Source organism: Salvelinus sp. IW2-2015, unplaced genomic scaffold, assembly GCF_002910315.2.
Source record: "Salvelinus sp. IW2-2015 unplaced genomic scaffold, ASM291031v2 Un_scaffold2053, whole genome shotgun sequence".
Lineage (NCBI taxonomy): Eukaryota > Metazoa > Chordata > Actinopteri > Salmoniformes > Salmonidae > Salvelinus > Salvelinus sp. IW2-2015.
In genome coordinates, this window is record NW_019943397.1 from 34,170 (window position 1) to 54,529 (window position 20,360).

Here is a 20,360-nt window from a genome sequence, read left to right on the forward strand (position 1 = left end):
CCTCTTCGTGTTAAAAACAGGACATTTGATGGACAAATCTTGTATTTGATTAGAGGAAATCAAAGAAATGACAGATTTCTAGTTGCCTCCTCTGTATGTTTTGTTGATAGGAACTGTTGTGAGGAGCAGGTCCTAATTGAAATCAGGCTTCTCTGGTTAGCTGAACAGTTCATGACTTACTTTGTGTTTACAAGGCTAGTGTGGACTTCCCCTGTTTTTCTTAGCTTGGATCAAATTAATACATCCCTATGTAACACTTGATTTGGTTAACTCAGTTCTACACTCTTAGAAAAAAAGGTGCTATCTAGAACCTAAAAGGGTTCTTCAGCTGTCCCCATAGGTGAACCCTTTGAATAACTCGTTTTGGTTCCAGGTAAAAACCCTTTAGGTTCTAGGTAGAACCCTTTCCACAGTGTTCTACATGGAACCAAAAAGGGTTCTACCTGAAAGCAAAAAGGGTTCTACCTGGAACCCCCKAAAAATGTACTATGGGGACAGCTGAAGAACCCTTTTGGAACCCTTTTTTCCTAAGAGTGTAGGGTCCACTTGGTCACACTTCAATGGCTTTAGATTGCAGCTTCCTTTGTTATTACTGTGTATTGTAACTTGCCATGCTGTACTTAAAGAGTTAAACATTAATAATAGCACTATGTAGAATCCTGTGTGCAGATATCTTTTAAATGTAGTCTAGTCAAGATATGGAAAATTCTTGAAGCTTCTCCTCACACTTAGTAACCCTTACAAAAAAATATTCCAGTTTTGAAAGTGCAGTAAAAGTGCAGAATAACTGTGGTGTACTGCAGTTACACAGTAAAACGTTTTTTTATTTTGGACATAGTATTTGCAGCATACTGCAGTTATACTGCACTCTGACTGCAATCTTTTTTCTTAAAACTTTTGGAAGAGGTAATGAAGACAAATTAGGACTGTCAATTTGTGGGAGCAGGATTCCACACCATGGAGAAAAGTGAAGGATTAAGAATGAGGCATATATGAATTTGAGAAACGATATGTTATTAATGTTGTTACTATTCCTTAGGAAATGTATTATGGCATGTTCATGCTCCATAGAAAAATGAAGAGCGCATCCGTCCCACTGCGGGGGTGTGGTTTCCACCGATACAACTACTATGGTTGAGGTCCTCCTCCCTCAATGTATTGATGAGCATACTATTGTACATTTGTTGAAGAATAGGCTAGGCTACTGTTCATTGCTTAGACAGCATTTTAATTTCCGGGAGTTGTTTAGATCGAACAGTCAGAGTTTTGTTGATTAGGACTCCAGTAAAGTTTTGTGTCATTTGAAGATCTGTAATTCGTGCAGAAATTATGGAGTAACTGCAATTGTTGCCGATCGTGCAACCTCCGGATTTAGGCTACCGTGGGTTTAAAACGGGTGAGTTTAACTATTGATAAATTATCTTGATTTTATTGTTTCAGCGTTGATCAGATAACAATTGTATTGTCTCTCCGGAATTTGCTTTCGGGACACATTGTTGGTTAGTCTAGAAGTATTTATATTGTTCTCACGCAATTGTCGAATAGTATCCACAAATTAGCAGCATAGCCATATTCTCACGTGTGTGAGAAATGTATCAACATTTCCCCAAAAGTGTTTACTCCTCGAGCAACTTCAGCGTGATATGACATGTCACAGTGCGCTTGGCTTGCATGTGACTGGTCCTGTTGTAAGGCTCACTTGACATCTGTTTATTAATCATTTATGGAGGGATTCATTGAGTAAAAGTCGTGTTACATGCTGACCAGACCGCTCGTGTGTTTGCGTGGATTTTATCCACCCACACCAGCAGTGGCGGTTCTAGACCATTTCAACTGGGGGGGCCAAGCTGGGGCCAGTTGTACTGTTAGAGTGGCCAGTTACATTAGACGTTATTGTTGTCATATTGTTTTCTTCACTGCATTGCGGGCATTAGCAGGCAAAAGACCATGTTCATAATCATCATCTTTGCCACTGTCTAATAACGGATGTAAAAAAAGAACAATAGCAAAAATTAGTTATGTAAAAATGATTTCATACTCCACATTTAGGGGGGCCACAAGGGGGTCCAAAATTGTTGTCACAGGGGCACTGTGTACACATGTATGTGTACATTTATTTTGCAATGCACGCGCACGCGACGCGAGCAGTGTGGTCTGCATGTTACTGTCAAATACTTAGTGAYAATCATAAAATGGTCATACAACAAAAAGACTCTGGAAGATTATTTTGTAACACCTTTATGTTAATCGACATCGATATGTCTTGTGTGTGAGCAGAGCGCAGAGGAGATGGCATAGCGGCACTTGTGGTCATGGTGGGTGATCTGGATGTAATTGTAGGGGCCAAACCAAGACTTACTATAAATAACTGTGGCTCTTGTCTTACTGTGGTTTTTGGACAGTGAGGCTACTGCGTCTGACAGTCTGAATTATTTGTCTGAATGGATGCAATAAATATGACCTGTTATGATGCCATTACAACTATACTCAGATAGTTTATGCTCACTAAAAAGATACTTACAAACTGTAGCAAATGATACCAATGCATTTCTATGACACATAAGGTAGCCCGACCAGCTGCAGATGTCACTATTATTCCATTTACGTCGTTTGTCATCTGCGTCCAACTGGATTCTTGAAAGCGTCAGCATGATTCAGTTAGACAGGCCCCGAACCAAAGGAGTCGCACACTCCCTTAAAAGACCTTTGCTTGAAAAACAAGAAAAAAGATGCCGTAGCCAGTGTACACTTCCTCAAAATAGTCAGAATTCATTTAAACTAATTCAAGAAATCGGTCAATTCTTTTTACGTTTTTGCCGAGGAGATTTTAGTCACTCAATTTTACATCTAACTAAACTGTTTGGTGCAGTATTTATCATTGAAAAAAATTGCATGAAAAGTAGTCGTCTCTCATTGAATGACAACAAAGACATTATTGAATAATCCCTACTGTTGACCAGTCACCGAAGAAGGGGCGTAGACTTCGGCTTGCCTCCAGAATTTTTTATTTTGCCCGAACAGCCAAAAAAAACGACACCGAATTCCAAAATGAACAAAAACGTCACAAAATGTCATATATGGACAAACTCTTCCAAACTTTTTAGTCTGGGAAGCATGCGGACGCCTTTATGCAGCCYGCTAGCTATACACGTGTGTCCCTGGGGACCGGCTCGTACATAAAACATCCTCCATTCAGACTGCAGGCGCATCGTTTTCCTCCTCAACTTGCTTTAATGGCYAGCCGGCAGGAAAAAAACTATTCCACCACCATGCTAGTAGCTAATGCTACTTCCTGATCTTGCATATAGCGTTCAGCCAGGGGTAACAGACTGCTGCAACCTGATTGACCGAACATCAGGAAGTAGCATTAGCCACTCTAGCATTGTGGTGGAYAATTGTGCTTTATTAAGACAGTACGCATATTTTTCCAGTTCTTCTTTTGGAGTCTCGCCATTAAAGCTAGTTAAAGAGGAAATCGACGCCTTTGCAACCTGAATGGAGGATATTTTAAGTACGAGCCATTCGCCAGGGGACGGGAGTGTATAGCCAGCTGCACAAAGTCCAGTCAGACTCAGATGACAAACAATGTAAATGGAATAATAGAGCCATCTGCGGCCCGTCGGGTTACCTTATAAGACTGCGATCAATGGAATTGTAACGGTCAGATAACATTAACGCACCCTTAATTCTGTCATTAGCAAAGCACATGAGCATGAAGCCAGGTTTAGAAACCAACAAACCATCCAGCCCACTATTCATTAACTTGCTCCAACACAATGTCGTTAAGTCATTAGACAACATATGGGGAAACAAGTCTTCACACATGACTGAAGGTACCTCCTCCTATTCATATGTAAAGCTTCCATTGTCCATGTAGGCCTAACCATTAAGAGCACAAGACAGGAATTACTAATGACAAATGCATCTACAGAATGTTGTGATGTGGTGGGAACAAATTATTTTTTATAGATCAAACAGTTTCTATCTAAAATGCCAAATACGTTTGATATGCAAACTCAATGAGACTTCATGGAGCTGAGAAGCTCACTCATAAGATATAGCTGGGGCCATGTGTATAAGCATATCAGGTCCCTCCTGTCCAGATCACCTTATTCATTATGGTCTAAAAGGCTAAACTGATCCTAGATCAGCACTCCTACGCRGAGACYCTTGATACATAAAGTCCCTGGTCTGTCTATACTGAAGAAATATATAAACGCAACATGCAACCATTTCAAAGATTTTGCTGTTAAAGTTCATATAAGGAAATCAGCAACTTGAAATAAATTCATTAGGCCCTAATCTATGTATTTCACATGACTCTGCAAGGGTGCAGCCATGGGTGGGCCTGGGAGGGCATAGGCCCACCCACTTGGGAACCAGGCCCACCCAAAGAGGGAGCCAGGCCCAGCCAATCAGAATGTGTTTTTCCCCACCAAATCACTTTGTTACAGACAAAAACCCCCCCCCCCCCCCCCCCCTCAGACGATTCCGCAAGTGAAGAAGCCGGATGTGGAGGTCCTGGACTGGCGTGGTTGCACGTGGTCTGCGGTTATGAGGCCGGTTGGACGTACTGCCAAATTCTCTAAAATGACGTTGGAGGTGGCTTATGGTAGAGAAATGAACATTGAATTATCTGGCAACAGCTCTGGTGGACATTCCTACAGTCATCATGACAATTGCACACTCCCTCAACTTGAGACATCTGTGGCATTGTGTTGTGTGACAAAACTGCACATTTTAGAGTGGCCTTTTATTGTCCCCAGCACAAGGTGCACCTGTGTAATGATCATGKTGTTTAATCAGCTTCTTGATATGCCACACCTATCAGGTGGATGGATTATCTTGACAAAGGCAAAAATTCTCACTAACATGGATGTACACGAATTTGTGCACAAACTTTGAGAGAAATAATATTTGTGTGTGTGTATGGAAAATGTCTGGGATCTTTTATTTTAGCTCATTAAACATGGGACCAACACTTTACATTGCGTTTTTATTTTCGTTCAGTGTATAATAAGGCTGTAACAGCTGGTCATTGACCATATGGCCATTGAGGTGGTGACTTCTTGGCCATAAAGACTGCTGTCAAATGAGCAAACGAGAAAGTCTTCATGTGTGACCCTCTGAGATAATAGCAATTCAGAACACTTTTATTGAATACTCCATGACAGCCATGACAGTATGGCCATTGTCCAACCTTATTTCATTCGACGTGAAAAGAAACCTCTTGTAAGGATATTGGGCGACTTGTGGTCAAAGCTATCGTAACTTTGCAGAGAAACTTTGGGTCACATTTCATTATAATATTTATTTGGTCTGGTGGAAGAAAGTAGACATAACAAAAAMAAAACATTTTACACAAGAATTACAAACATTGACCAGGGTTTTTTTCTGGATCAAAAAAGGGCTTAGGTGGTGGGCGTGGCAGGGGGGGAGCGGTCGGCGAGGCTAAATTTGAGAGAAGATTTTAGATGCCCCCATCTTGGTGTAGACATATTTTTGCATTTTTAAGACCAATTTCCTGTAATTCTAAACATTTTGCCATGCAGCTGAGTGAAAACTTTGCAGTTTTAAAGCAKATTTCCTGCGATGCTACATATTCTACCATGGAGCTGAGAAAATATTTTTCATTTTAAAAGCACATTTCCTGTAATTCTATGCATTTTGCCATGGTTAATGCTGTGTTCTTTTGCTCAAACATAATAACAACATCTATACTGCTAAATTCATTGTTTTGGGAATTTTGAATTCTCTCTACATACTTTATATCTGGTTTAGTTGTTTACATTTACACTGAAACTGTTTTTCTATCCCAAAAATCTATTTCCAAATTTTGGGGGCTTAGGCGACCTGAAATAAAGCTTAGGCTGCTTGCCCAAGATTTCAATTGCAGAAGAATCCCTGATTGACATAATTGTTGCMTTCTCTGACACATGCTAGAAGTTGGAAACCAAACTGTTTACTCCCTGGTCCCTTGCTGAACCCAGTCAGAAAACTGGTCAGCCCAAAGCAAACGAAGAGCCAGTCCCTGGTCTTGGACACCAGTCAAAGAGGGCGATATTGGACCCCATGCAACATTCCAACAGCTATGCTAGACCGACATATGCTTACATACTGACAACAATAATCAGGTGAACCAACCAACATCAATAACCAGGCCTGGCCAACGCTGGGCCAGCCAGGTTTGCTCCCAGATAACCAGATGTAAATGGTCTGCGKTCACGCTCAATTGAAGTCAAACACTGGGTCCAATTGGCTGCAATCAGTAGATAACATCGACCAATTCGCTAAGGCAAATTTGTTTTAGTAAAGTAAAGCTMGCACCAGACTCCTAAGCACAAAAACATCATCATATATTTTCTCAGCATAAATCCTTGACTAATCCACAATCAATATATACATTCTTTCCTAAGAACAACACCCTCCAGAAAAAGTKAACCCTGTAATCTAGCGGCATCCAAATAAAAGTCTGTGTGTGTGCAGATGCAGTGTACCTACAGATGGATAAAGCCAAGGCAGTGGAGTGGTTAGTCACTATGGGCTTTGGGTTTCCATGACAGCGCTCTCTTTGTGCCCGTCAGTCGGCAGCATGCCCCAGCCTTCCATCCTGTGGTGGTGCTGTGCTGTGTTTGCTCTGCCTACCGCTGCACTCCAGGACTCCAGTTGGCCTTTTGTGTGCTCTTTAGCCTGCCCAAGCCCCTCACACACTCAGCTTCAGCAGCACAACAAGCCACGTTGGGGGGGGATTTCCAGACGCTTATTAGAGGCTGAAGAGAAAGAGACGTTTTTACGGTCAACATGAGGTGACTTTCCTGCTGAATTTCTTGCTCTGTAAATCAGTAAAAGAGACAAGGGTGGCATTGCAAGCAACAAGCATCCTCATTACCTTGCCATCATATGCACACAGAAGGAGGAACATGTGTGTAAATGTGAACAGTTAAGTGGATGGTGTGGTGCAGTCAAAAGATAGCAGGGGCCTCATTTATACAGTTTTCACGCAAAAGTTGGCATTTATAAAAACTAAACTTGAAAATGTGCTTATCCTCCCGCAAACTTTAGACCATGTGTACTAAAGTTTCTAGTGGTTGACATATTGCATTGCAAGAAAGCAAAAGCCAAGTAGTAGCCTTGTGCAGAAATACATGATGACACTTAGTTTTAATAATAAAACAGGTAGCTAAATATATGATGACACTTATTCATAACAATAAAACAGGTAAATAAATATATGATGACACTTATTCATAACATAACAGGTAGCTAAATATATGATGACACTTATTCATAACAATAAAACAGGTAAATAAATATATGATGACACTTATTCATAACATAACAGGTAGCTAAATATATGATGACACTCTTATTCATAACAAAACAGGAAGCTAAATACACACTGAACAAAAATATAAATGCAACATGTAAAGTGTTGGTCCAATGTTTCCCGAGCTGAAATAAAAGATTCCAGAAATGTTGCATACGGACAAAAAGCTTATTTCCCTAAAATATTGTGCACAAATTCGTTTACATCCCTGTTAGTGAGCATTTCTCATTTGCCAAGATAATCCATCCACCTGACAGGTGTAGCATATCAAGAAGCTGATTTAAACAGCATGATCATCACACAGGTGGACCTTGTGCTGGGGACAATAAAAGGCCACTCTAAAATGTTTAGTTTTGTCCAACAACACAATGCCACAGATGTCTCAAGTTTTGAGGGAGCTTGCAATTGGCATGCTGACTGCAGGAATGTCCACCAGAGAATTGAATGTTAATTTCTCTACCATAAGCTGCCTCCAARGTCGTTTTAGAGAATTTGGCAGTACGTCCAACCGGTCAGACCAAGACCTCCACATCCGGCTTCTTCATCTGCGTTTGACTGTGTGATACTAGGTTGCTTCTTGTGTAAATATTTTCCGTATGGATATTTTCCGTATTTTCTGTCTGTAATAAAGCTCTTTTGTGGGGGAAAACTAATTCTGATTGGCTGGGCCTGGCTTCCAAGTGGGTGGGACTACCCACCCATGGCTGCGCCACTGCCCAGTCATGTAAAATCCATGGACATTCTAATGAATTTATTTCAATTGTCTGATTTCCTTATATGAACTGTAACTCAGTAAAATCGTTGAAATTGCTGAATGTTGCGTTTATATTTTTCTTCAATATAATAACAAGATGCAGTCATTTGCCATTAGTGAGAACAGCTATGATCAATTTATTTTARCTTTGCATTCTAAAATACTTAGAAATAGGCATCTATTTCCTGTTATTTATTTCATTTCCATGATCATTGCAGAATAAATTCCTCACCTTTTCTGACTGTGATGGTTTCAAACTCGCGAAAATAGCCTATAGGCCAACAACAAGTTAGGATAGGCTACCATTCATCCCATCTCTCATTTATCTGGAACCACTTCACAGTAGCATAGTAAATAGATAAGCTATTTCAAGTATTATGTGATCCGATGCGCAGTTTAACAGTAGAACCGACAGTTCACCTTTTCCATTGACGTTTGTAGGCTACGTCTTAATAATGTCAAATTTCTCATAGACTATATTTCATTTCTAAACATAATACATCATACATACACTGAGTATACCAAGCATTCGGAACACCTTCTTAATATTGAGTTGCATCCTCCCCTTTTGCCCTCAGAACAGCCTCAATTCYTCAGGGCATGCACTCTACAATGTTTTAAAAGCATTCCACAGGGATGCTGGCCCATGTTGACTCCAGTGCTTCCCACAGTTGTGTCAAGTTGGCTGGATGTCCTTTGGGTMGTGGACCATTCTTGATACAAACGGGAAACTGTTGAGTGTGAAAAGCCCAACAGTGTTGCAGTTCTTGGCACTAATTGGTGCACCTGGCACTTACTACCATACCCTGTTCAAAGGCACTTAAATATTTTTTTTCTTGCCCATTCACCTTCTGAATGGCACACACACACACACACACACACAATCCAATTTCTCAATTGTCTCAAGGCTTAAAAATCATTCTTTAACCAGGCTCCTCCCCTTCATCTACACTACTTGAAGTGGATTTAACAAGTGGCATCAATAAGGGATCATAGCTTTCACCTGGATTCACCTGGTCAGTCTATGTCAGGGAAAGAGCAGGTGTTCTTAATGTTATGTATACTCAGTGTACACCATAACCATTGCAGAATAAATTCATCACCTTTCATGGCCATGATGAGTTCATATTCCCGAAGTAGCCATAAAACAAATTACCATGCGCATCTCTCATTTAATTGGGCCTATTAGATAGGCTATTATAATTTCAAGTTTTTGCTCTCCTTGCTCTGAGAAAGGGAGGATGGTTTATAACATACAGTAGAATTTAACAGGTGAATGTTCAGACAGTTGATATTTTGCATTGAAGTGTGTAGACTACTACCACTAAGTATAGCCTACTCTAGTAAAAAATAAATAGGAGTATACGTTTCAGAATTCGCAGGCAATGTAGCATATTTAGGTTCGGGAAAACAGTAAATGCAAAACATTATTGAATTCAAACGGTCTACAGGTGCACAACAATTTACAATAGTTTTTGTCTTTCAGAAGCGGTCAGATKGCCTACAGCAAATGTCCCTGCATAAGAAAACATTCTGCAAGTACCTCCAAAGACATTTGATCAAGTTCACCATTGCTATTTCCTTTAGATATACTGTCTTGGCCTAATTCCAAGTAGACAGCAAATAAGGGCGTTATTGTCAAATCTCAATATTTCTGTGCGTGAACAGTCTTTTCAGAAATGGCACGCGCAGATATTTAGTGTAAATTCTACGCAACTGTTATAAATGAGGCCTCAGGTGCTTTTGTCAGCAGCAGAATGAATGACGAGAGACGTGGCTGGGAGAGGTTTGAAATAATAAACAGCAGTTCAGTCACGAGTTGAATCAAAGATTATTCCCCAACAGTGAAATAATTAAATGGATTAATCGCCACTTTTTAACCCGAATAGAAATGCATTGGTATCCTTTGCTACAGTCAGTAAGTAACTATTTTAAAGGAGTGTCACCTGAGTTTTCACCAGGACTTTTGTTAGGCTGTGCAGGTGGGGTTTGGACCGTGTACAGTTTATGTTGCTTCTACATACTAGCCTCTTGTTGCCAATGTTTGCTGACTGAGTTCGCAGCGTGCACCGCTCCTCATGAACAGTAGTGAAGCCTCACTTACAGTAGCAGCCTGGTCTCTGCACACAAGACAACATTTTATTTAAAAAATGTAACAGAGTTGTGGAGTTGATCAGAGAGTCACATGGTAGCAACACTTTCAGAACATTTTCAGTGTGGGACCAAATCCTTTATATGTTCTTGTAGTTCTCCTACGTGAGGGCTCCTAAGAGCTCCTTGTCAGTCAGAGATAACTTTGAGTGGTACATGTAAAGAGGATAAGATGCATCAAGAGGTGTAGTCCCAGGATAAGGGGTTCATTTTTCCACTAGGTAGTCATCACAGGCACGTAGCCCAGCAGCCTCATCCAGCCCAGATCCAGTGGTAAACTGCCTTGATGTCTTTGTGGTTCCAGTGCAGAAGAAGGGCCCTCTGTGTTCAGCTGGCTGAACTGCTGCCATGCGGAATGTGCGGTGGATTTTCTACCTAATTATCTCCTATTTTCTCATGCAAGCCGGCACTTTTTCACGATGGAAGAATGCGATATAGGCTTAGCTGTCCTGGGTTTTGTTGTTTTTCGCTAAGCAGTCTCGCGCACAACATTAGGACTGGGTGTACCGAGGATGAAGAGGCCTTGTAATCCCACAATGGAGACCCTATATACATATGGCATTATAAGGCACGAGAACAGCCCTGATACAATCTTATTTCACTCATGTAAAATTCAATTATGGCAGACCGAACTATTCAACTATTAAAATGCTCCTGGCCAATAAACATCATTGGGTTCACATTTTCTTTATAATAAAGAGTTTATTGTTGACCTGGAAGAGGTCAGACATTGAAAGAAATAGTTTTAAATAAATGTTTTGATAAAAATCTAAAAKATCTGACTGGGGTGGTAATATTAATCTATACATTTCTCTTTGGGAATCATCTTGATAGAAGAACAGTGGTTGATAATTATCTTGTTGTTAACATCATGGACAATACAATATGTTCTACCCAATGTTGATAGAAATTGAGACTGGAGTGGAACGCTGCTCTTTTGTGCTGGCTATGCCAAAAACACGTGACTGGCTCGAGGTAGGTGAAAGAGCACATTTTGGGAACGAAGAACCCATTGAGCGTAATAGAGTATATGATGCTGAAAGTCAACATGGAGAGGAAGGGAAGGGTGCTGTCTGAGCAGCATACCTTAACCCAAATTAAACAAGGCAAATATTGTTCTTGGCAAGACACCATCTTGTTTTTTTTTCACACGTCAGGGAAAAGCAAATGGCTGTGGATAAAGCTGAGCAAAGTGTTTCAGTGTTTCAAGTCATTTCAGGGACTGGCATTAGCCCAGTGGGGACTCTCTGACAGCAACAAAGAGCCAGACTTTAAAAGACCTGAATATGAATTAGTCATACATCATTTATTTCTCACTTGAACATATTACCCTTTAATGTGCGACAGTCCGGTATCACATCATCAACTTGTATCGATCACATTTTTACTAACATGGCTGAACATTGTTCTAAAGCTGTATCAGTGGCACTAGGATGTAGTGATCATAACTTGGTTGCACTCACTAGGAAAACAAGCTACTGATGGTCCTACAGAGGGTTCAATCAGGACTCTGATTGAACCCTTGTGGGTGAGATTAAGAATGTGCACTGGTTAGAAGTGTGTAAGGATGATCCTGAAATGTCACTAAGTTTGTTTATGAAATTATTTATGAGTATAGCTGATAAGCATCCCCCTTTAAGAAAATGCACTGTGAGGTCAAAACGATGCCCCCTGGATTGATGATGAGCTGAGAAATGTAATGATTGAACGTTATTATGCCAAAAAGGTTGAAGATAAATCTGGCGTCCTACGAGTACGGCCTTAGAAAAAATGACAGATGATTGGTTAAAGAGAATGGATAACAGGAAGTTAGTGCAGTGTTGCTAGATTTCAGTGCTGCTTTTGATGTAATTGATCATGAACTGTTACTAGGTAAACTCAAATGTTATGATTTTAAGTCGCAGCTCTGTACTGGATGGAAAGCCATCTATCCAGGAGAAGGCAAAATGTGTTCTTTAACGGTAGCTTTTCAAACAATAAAGATATGCACTGTGGTGTTCCTCAAGGAAGCTGCCTAGGCCCACTTCTCTACTCTATCTTTACTAATGATTTACTACCTTCAGTAATGAACAAAGCAAGAGTGGTAAAACATGCTGATGACTATACAATGTATAGCGCAGCATCAGAATGTAATGAGCTAACAGATGTAGTGAACTAAGAACTAAGAATTGATATGAACAAATTGGTGTTGAACATTTCTAAAACTAAATGTATTGTATTTGGTTCAAGATATGCTTGCTGATGAAACCTAATTGAATTTGTCAATGAATAGATATCATGTAGAGCAAGTGGGAGAAAAAAAAACTACTAGGCGTCATGTCGGACTCAGCTTTATCATGGTCAGAACACATAGATAATATTGTTAAGATGGGTAAGGGAATTGCTGTTACAAGAAAAGGTTCAGAGTATGTAACATCTAGCACTCTGAATCAGGTGATTCAATCCCTGGTCCTATCACACTTAGAGTACTGTCTAGTTATATGGTCATCTGCAGCAAAGAAAGATATATAAAAAAACTGAATATTATCCAAATGCATCAGAATCTCTCATGGCTTCACGTTGAAAACAAATTACTATCCAGTCTTCTGATTTTCTTTAGGAATGTTATATATATTTTTTWAAACACAGTATTTTTCAGGCCAGTTAGTACATACTAGCAACACGCATAACCACCAAACCAGACAGGCAAATTCAGGGCAGCTAAGACAACCCAAGCCAAGGACAAATAGCCTTAAATCTACAGTTTTATATAGAGCCATTGCTGAATGGAACTCTTTACCAATCCATATTTCTCAGGCAACAAGTAAATCTACCTTCAAGAAAAAAATGTGATAGACCATATGACTGGAGAGGAAATAGAAATAACATCTAATGTGATAGACCATATGACTGGTAGACATATGACTGGAGAGGAAATGAAAGAACATCTAATGTGATAGACCATATGACTGGAGACAGAAATAGAAATAACATCTAAGTGATAGACCATATGACTGACAGAAATAGAATAACATCTAATGTGATAGACCAATATGACTGACAGAAATAGAATAGACCATATGACTGGACAGGAAATAGAAAGAACATCTAATGTGACAGACCATATGACTGGACAGGAAATAGAAAGCATCAACTGAATGTTAAATGTGTTTACTGTCAGGTATTTTTATTGTCTGTATTGTCTACTTGTTGAATGTTTGTTAAGTCTTGATTTGTGGTTGTTTGTAATGTCTTGTTAATTGGTGTTGAACTTCAGGAAGATTAGCTAGCGTTACGGCGTCAGCTAATGGGGATCCTAATACATATCTTTTTAAATTACAGCCAATCAGAGATTCTGTTACACTTGCTGCTCATATCGAAGTGCTTCAAGCTATGTTGTCATGCAGTTGGTAGCTACACAGTTCATAATATGCATCTTCTCTCAACTATGAGATGTAAAGTCTATGTTGTCATGCAGTTGGTAGCTACACAGTTCATAATATGCATCCTCTCTCAACTATGAGACGTAAAGTCTACAGCACTGTTAGATGATCTGCACTTCCAAAACATAGACATGGATTGCCAGGCCAGACGTCTGTCTCGTATATACAGTACCAGTCAAAAGTTTGGACACCTACTCATTCAAGGGTCTTTCTTTATTTGTACTATTTTCTACATAATAGTAAAGACATCAAAACTATGAAATAACACATATGGAATCATGTTGTACCCAAAAAAGTATCTTATATTTTATATTCTTCAAAGTAGCCACCCTTTGCCTTGATGACTGACAGCTTTGGACACTGTTGGCATTCTCTCAACCAGCTTCATGAGCTAGTCACCTGGAATGCATTTCAATTAACAGGTGTGCCTTGTTAATTTGTGGAATTTCTTTCCTTCTTAATGCGTTTGAACCATATATACATTAAGTCCAGAGGAAATCAGCAGCGTATACCTCATGATAATGTGGATTACTGTGTTACCCACAGCTGTAATTTAGGTCGTCCTCTGTCTCCATGGTCTCCCCCACTGGGCCCAGTGAGTATGTTGAAACCTGATGGGGGTAGAGAAGGGAACTAGAGTATAGGGGGGTTTGGGTAAGGGGTAATGTTTTTTTCCTGACTGGGCTGGAAAAAACAGCCTGCGATACGCACAGCGGTCCCCATCCTCCAGCCACACTGGAAACTCGTGGCTCCCATTAGGGTCTCTCAGCGATGCCATTTCACAGTAAATTTGATCTTATCAATGTTCCATTTGGGATAATGACGGTCCATTGCAAACCCTAACCCAACTCAACTCACCAGTATCCCTTCTTTCTTTTTGAGTGCGCGCGTGGCATTAGAACAGAATTAAATCTCGTCCAGCCGCAGCGCTGTAACCCCCTCTAAACAAGGCAGCCGCTTACCCAGACCAGACCACAGATGGGCCAAGGTTTGTTTCCATCTCTGAAATAAGTGTAAAGTTGACGCCATGAAACATGTTCATTGTTCTATTCCTCAATGTGCATTGGGAGAGCTCTACCCAGGGAAGCACGTCATCTTTTCATATCTTATCATTTCATTCTGCTGAGTGTCAGAATGATGATACAAGAGCTCTTTTGTTTTCTCTTGAAGTGCTCTCAGAATACATCCCCTACCTCCATTCTTACCCAAAAGTAGATTGGTGGCTAGCTAACTAACATTGCTTTGTGCGTGGAAGGTGTTGTTGTGCAGAAGTGAGGGACAGGAACAGGACCTACAGTGGCTGCTCTGTTACACAGATCCACTGTTCTCTGCAGCATTATTACATCATAAACAGGCCTCCCCCTTTCTTCTGAGAGTCCAAGAACATGGCTTTTTGTTTCCTCATGTCTGTATGGGCCTGGCTTGGCCACAGCTGCGTTTCATTACCGATCTAAAAGTCCTACCGTTATGCTCTCCAGTCTCGTCTACTCCCTGTTCCCACACAAGATAAGTCCCGTCGCTTGCCCCCTCTGATTCATCCCCCTCACCACCAGCCCCCAAACACATACGCTTACACACACAGGCACGCACAAAGGCATACAGGCATATATATATATACACTGCTCAAAAAAATAAAGGGAACACTTAAACAACACAATGTAACTCCAAGTCAATCACACTTCTGTGAAATCAAACGGTCCACTTAGGAAGCAACACTGATTGACAATAAATTTCACATGCACATTTGTGGCCTGCTGGAGGTCATTTTGCAGGGCTCTGGCAGTGCTCCTTCTTGCACAAAGGCGGAGGTAGCGGTCCTGCTGCTGGGTTGTTGCCCTCCTACGGCCTCCTCCACGTCTCCTGATGTACTGGCCTGTCTCCTGGTAGCGCCTCCATGCTCTGGACACTACGCTGACAGACACAGCAAACCTTCTTGCCACAGCTCGCATTGATGTGCCATCCTGGATGAGCTGCACTACCTGAGCCACTTGTGTGGGTTGTAGACTCCGTCTCATGCTACCACTAGAGTGAAAGCACCGCCAGCATTCAAAAGTGACCAAAACATCAGCCAGGAAGCATAGGAACTGAGAAGTGGTCTGTGGTCACCACCTGCAGAACCACTCCTTTATTGGGGGTGTCTTGCTAATTGCCTARAATTTCCACCTTTTGTCTATTCCATTTGCACAACAGCATGTGAAATTTATTGTCAATCAGTGTTGCTTCCTAAGTGGACAGTTTGATTTCACAGAAGTGTGATTGACTTGGAGTTACATTGTGTTTCTTTATTTTTTTGAGCAGTGTATATATACACACACACACACACACACACACATTTCCGGGAATACCCACACTTCAGAGCACAAAAAGTTCCTCTGCTTGTTTACAAACACAGACATACACATATTTATAGCCTCCATGCGCCACTTAAAAATCCATCCTCAAACTCATTTTCTCTTAACGTGGACAATGTCCATGAATGTCACAGTTGTTCTTATCCTGCTCTTTCTGGTCGCCCAGGGGACTCATCCATCTCCCTAACCCAGCAGAGGCATATTCCCTGGTGAGAGGGACAGGGAGACAGCCATCACTATAGAAAAAACGAATAATTATGTTGATTCAAACTTTTTGTTGCGAGTTTGCCCAAGAACATTTTTGTTGAGTGAACACACAATCCTATTGCAGCTGGTTGCCTTACAATTGTATGTTGAATCGCTATCTTTTTTTCTTACAGTGTATGTAGTGTACTACTTTTGACCAGGGCCGAAATGTTGTGCATCATTAGTTTTCCTCTTGTTATGTCAGTCACTGACAGTCACCCAATTAGCCCATGTAAGCAACAAAAAAATGTGATTGGTAACTTAGTCTAGCCAGCTATCTAAACTTAGTAGTAATCATGGCCAAATTACCAACCAGGCACGAAGGTCATGTGCCCAGGGGCCCCACATTGATTTTGTTAGTCACTCACTCAGATATTGTATTGACATGGCATAAATCATGGCAAAATGTGTAGAATTTCAGGAAATTAGCTTTAAAATGGCAAATTCTTCTCTCCGCCCCATGGCAAAATGAGTAGAATTGCATGGCATTTTTTATAAAATAGCAACATTTTCTRTCCGCCTGGTGGCAGAATGTGTAGAATTGCAGAAAACTTGCTTTAAAACTGCAACATTTTCTCTAAGCCCTGTGGCAACATGTGTGGAAATGTACTTTAAAATGTAAAAACGTTCTCTCCGCCGTCAAGAGGGGGGCCACTAAAATGTTTTGCCCGCTTTGTGGGTGCCCCCCCCAACCAAATATGTTTAGGGCCCCCAAAAGGCTGCTTCCCACAATGGATATCTGGGAACCTTCCTTGACCCAAATAAAAATGCAAGGGTTGGAAAGGGGGGTGCGTGTGTACTGTATGTGTGTTCAAGCATGTGTATGAACAAGTGTATGAACAAATGTATGTGAGTCAGATACACATCTTTTCCCCTGTGTGTCAGTTTTTCCCACTCCCCCACGTTCCTTCTTATTTGTTCTCCATCAGCACTGTTCAGTGGTATCTCTCTCAGTTGATGTTTTGGCATCGTGTCCTGCTCCTTTCTGGCTCCAGTCCTTATTGTTGTCCATTCTGTGTGGCCGGATACCCAGCCTCTCCTAGTGTTGGATCCCCAGCCTCTCCTAGTGTTGGATCCCCAGCCTCTCCTAGTGTTGGATCCCCAGCCTCTCCTAGTGTTGGATCCCCAGCCTATCCCAGTGTTGGATCTCCAGCCTCTCCCAGTGTTGGATCCGCCAGCCTCTCCATAGTTGGGGGGAAAAATCCCGCCTCTCCAATGTTGGATCCCAGCCTCTCCAGTGTTGGATCCCCAGCCTCTCCCAGTGTTGGATCCCAGCCTCTCCCAGTGTGTGGATCCCCAGTCCTCTCCCAGTGTTGGATCCCCAGCCTCTCCAGTGTTGGATCCCCAGCCTCTCCCAGTGTTGGATCCCAGCCTTCTCCCAATGTTGGATCCTCAGCCTCTCCCAGTGTTGGATCCCCAGCCTCTTCCCAGTGTTGGATCCCCAGCCTCTCCCAGTGTTGGATCCCCAGCCTCTCCCAGTGTTGATCATCCCCAGCCTCTCCCAGTGTTGGATCCCCAGCTCTCCTTGACCCCAGCCTCTCCAGTGTTGGATCCCCAGCTCTCCCAGTGTTGGATCCCCAGCCTCTCCCAGTGTTGGATCCCCAGCCTCTCCCAGTGTTGGATCCACAGCCTCTCCCAATGTTGGATCCACAGCCTCTCCCAGTGTTGCATACCCAGCCTCTCCAGTGTTGATCCCGCTCTCCCGTGTTGCATACCCAGCCTCTCCCAGTGTTGCATACCCAGCCTCTCCCAGTGTTGCATACCCAGCCTCTCCCAGTGTTGCATACCCAGCCTCTCCCAGTGTTGGATCCACAGCCTCTCCCAGTGTTGCATACCCAGCCTCTCCCAGTGTTGGATCCCAGCCTCTCCCAGTGTTGCATACCCAGCCTCTCCCAGTGTTGGATCCCAGCCTCTCCCAGTGTTGCATACCAGCCTCTCCCAGTGTTGCATCCAGCCTCTCCAGTGGTCCACGCCTCTCCAGTGTTGGATCCACAGCTCTCCCAGTGTGGATCCACAGTCTCTCCCAATGTTGGATCCCCAGCCTCTCCAATGTTGCCATATCACCCAGCCTCTCCAGTGTTGCATACCCAGCCTCTCCCAGTGTTGCATACCCAGCCTTCCCAGTGTTGCATACCCAGCCTCTCTCAGTGTTGTGTAAGAGAGGAGTGAGTGAGGCTCTCCTGACTTCTCTCCTGCGTCCCGATTCTCCACCTTGCACACTACACTGTCTCATGAATTTAACAATAATGGAAAAACCACTCCAGCCAATGTTTACAACAATCATATCCATGACGGGGAGCGTGCAAGTGCACACTTCTGGAAAAGGGTGGAGAATTAGGACTCAGCCTCTGTGGTTCCTGGTAAACTCAGCTCTGTGACTCTCCCCTCCATGTTGAACATTCACACTCCCTGGAAGGGCAGCATCTCATGTAAGCCAGGAAAGAAGTGTTCCCATCAAACGAGAGAAGATGTCACGCCCTGGTCTGTTTTACCTGTCCTTGTGCTTGTCTCCACTCCCCTCCAGCTGTCGCCCATCTTCCCCATTTATATTTATACCTGTGTGTCTGTTGCAGTACGTCTTGTTTGTTCAAGCCTACCAGCGTTTTGTCTCAGCTCCTGGTTTTCCCTAGTCTCTCTTTTTCTCGTCCTCCTGGTTTTTGACCTTTGCCTGACCTGACCCTGTACCCGCCCGCCTGACCACTGCCTGTCCCTGAGCCTGCCTGGCGTCCTGTACCTTGACCTCTGCTCTGGATTATCGACCCCTGCCTGACCCTGAGCCTGCCTGCCGTCCTGTACCTTGGCCTCTGCTCTGGATTATCGACCCCTGCCTGACCCTGCCTGCCGTCCTGTACCTTGACCTCTGCTCTAGATTATCGACCCCTGCCTGCCTTGACCTGTCGTTTGTTACTTCACACAGTCTGCACTTGGGTCTTAACTTGATTCCTGATAGAAGAGACTGAAGTCAGAGGAGAACTTGGTGAAGTGCTGCTGCACTTTTCAGTAATCAGTACACAGTTTAGAAATACATTTTGAAATCTTTGTATTCCTCAAAGCAGGCAGCAGAAATACAATGCATTTGGAAAGAATGTTTTTCATCAAGGATCTCTCTGTACTTTGCTCCGTTCATCTTTCCCTCGATCCTGACTAGTTTCCCCGTTGTCCTTCTGGAAGGTTCTCCCATCTCCACAGAGGAACTTTGGAGCTCTGTCATAATGACCATCAGGTTCTTGGTCATCTCCCTGACCAAGGCCCTTCTCCCCCAATTGTTCAGTTTGGCTGGGTGCCAGCTCTAGGAAGAGTCTTGGTGGTTCCAAACTGCTTCCATTTAAGAATGATGGAGGCCACTGTGTACTAGGGGACCTTCAATGCTGCAGACATTTTTTGGTACCCTTCCCGAGAGCTGTGTCTCGACACAATCCTGTCTCGGAGCTCTACGGACAATTCCTTCCACCTCATGGCTTGGTTTTTGCTCTGATATGCACTGTCAACTGTGGTCCCTTATATAGACAGGAGTGTGCCATTCCAAATCATGTCCAATCAATTGAATTTACCACAGGTGGACTCCAATCAAGTTGTAGAAATAAATGAGCAAACATTTCTAAAAACCTGTTTTTGCTTTGTCATTATAGGATATTGTGTGTAGATTGATGACGGAGAACATTTACTGAATCCATTTTAGGATAAGGCTGTAACGTAACAAAATGTGGAAAACGTAAAGGGGTCTGAATGTTTTCTGAATGCACTGTATGTGCTCTGCTGTAGGCTCTGCTGTAGGCTCTGCTGTAGGCTCTGCTGTAGGCTCTGCTGTAGGCTATTCCGATGAAACTTCAGTTGGGCGTTCATTCCCAGGTTTTACACTACAGTACTACAGCGTCACAGGAACACATGTGGACGGGATGTTTGACCTTCTGAGACCTGTTAGTCAGATAGGAACGGAGCCCTGCTATTGGTGAGACCAGCTGAGAGGAAATAGCCCTACCCCGACACAGGAAGTGACCTCGTCCTGTGTGAGTATGTTTCATGTACAGTGTATTATAGTGTGTGTGTGTGTGTGTGTGTGTGTGTGTGTGTTTTCGTAAGTCAGCAGTGCTAGTGAGAAAGTCTCAAGA

The 20,360-nt window shown here is 42.5% G+C and overlaps 1 protein-coding gene across 1 annotated transcript in view; it reads left to right on the plus strand.

The window, feature by feature from the left end:
- Positions 1 to 1,143: 1,143 nt before the first annotated feature.
- LOC112072826 (rho guanine nucleotide exchange factor TIAM2-like) overlaps positions 1,144 to 20,360 on the plus strand; it is an 82,616-nt gene continuing 63,399 nt past the window's right edge. The window contains exon 1 of the mRNA XM_024140224.2: positions 1,144 to 1,396. The gene's annotated coding sequence lies outside the window, so the exon portion shown is untranslated. The remainder of the gene's footprint in view (positions 1,397 to 20,360) is intronic.